Source organism: Arabidopsis lyrata (genome assembly GCF_000004255.2).
Source record: "Arabidopsis lyrata subsp. lyrata unplaced genomic scaffold ARALYscaffold_970, whole genome shotgun sequence".
In the NCBI taxonomy this organism is placed as follows: Eukaryota; Viridiplantae; Streptophyta; class Magnoliopsida; order Brassicales; family Brassicaceae; genus Arabidopsis; species Arabidopsis lyrata.
The window spans coordinates 2,393-4,154 of record NW_003301949.1 but is presented as its reverse complement, the minus strand read 5'-3'; positions in this window follow the sequence as shown (position 1 = coordinate 4,154).

Genomic DNA, 1,762 nt, shown 5'->3' with positions numbered 1-1,762 from the left:
GAAACGCAGTGTCAGACAAATTATGAGGAAAATGTACCATCGCGAAGCTAAATTAACGACAAAAATTGGCATGAATCCAAGAAAATCTGACGCTGTGAAGCATTTAAATGAGACTAAGCAGCAACAAGTAGCGAAAATGTAGCAATCGAAATCCCAAAACATCCTCGAATTTCGAAAACCAATCTCACTGGCAAAATCTCAAAATCGAACAATCAAAAGCACCCAAAACTCACAGGAGATCTAACAACGACAGCATCTTCCTCCCGATCTACAACACCACAAGCATTAACGAAGCTCCTATCGTTATTATTAGTGAGCGAAGAAGGGTTAAAACGATGGTAATCATCCGAAGGATGAAACGGCGGTTTTGTTGAGGCGAAAGCTAAGTGACGACGTATAGGTGGTACAACCGGCGTAGATGTAACCGGAACCGGAGATGACGGCGGATGGTGCGGCGGCGGCGGTGGCGGATGAGAAGAACCGGGAGAAGATCGTACGAGACCGGACATGGATCGTAGTGAAGGGAGAGTCGAATTTGAAGATTCCGATGAAGAGAAAAGCGACGGCGATTAAAGGAAACGAGGGTTTTAGTGAGAGAAAGAGGAAGAGGAAGACGAAAAAAGGAGAGAGCAGAAAACGAGGGAAGGAGGGAATTTTATGTTGGGATAGATGTGGAGGGAAGCCTACAGCAATAATAAAATAAAATTCTTAAGGAAATAAATATACTTTTTTGTCTTTTTATTTGTGCCCCGGAATTTTGTATTTAGTTTTAGATTGACCCTACTTACTTTACGTAAATTACTTTTTGTGCCTTTTAGTAACGGGAATATTGAGATTCTTTTGTGTTCTTTATAATGGTGAAGCATAGATACTGATATTTGATCTAGAACTTGTATTTTGAATCTGAAATTTTTATTTAAAGGGGTGTAGTCGGTAAACAGATTTCTGCAAATAGATTGGGATAGAATTTGTTTATAGTACATGTGCTGCTGTTTCCGTTATGATATGCGTAATAATATTATTTTTATTTTTATCTTTTTGTATTGATTAGTGGTTGTTTTTTGGCAGTGGAAAACTGATGCGAAGTGTAGATTAAGTCTAAAATCACTTGAGGAAGGATTCATAATTAAATTCACTATTTGGAGGACTAAGATATTGCACATGATTCGATGACATAAATTGGTAAGAGATTTTTAATGACAAATGAGAACGGTAATAAGTGGTACAAAATAGTTATTAGAAAAGGTAAATAGAAAATGGTAGAGACCTAAAGTGGCAAAGTTTTCGTACCGCTTTTTTCTTGTCCTGCGTTAGCTTATTACTGGTCACAATAAAAACGGTTCACTTAGAGAGTGTGAGGTAATGTTGTACCTTTCGTTTATGTTCTTACGAGTGTATACCCCATTTGGCCCGAGAGAATGTATAGTTGAAGCCCAATAAGAACGGATTTCAGCCCCATAGACCAGTGGCAAGATTCAGTGATTCACGAACCATCAAAGGACTAAAGCTCTAGATCCAAATCTATATATACATATTTGGATGACTTTTAGCAAATAAATCCTGGAGTAGGAATGTATATACGGATGAATGCCATTGGCATTAATTATTTAAATCTGACAAATATTAATTAAAGATATTACCAACACGATTTCGAGAATCATAAATTCATATCTATCTTAATTTGCTAAGTCATTAATGTGATAATCTTTAGGAAATATTTCTCTGTAAAAAAAAAATCCACATTAATGAAGGCATTAATGTA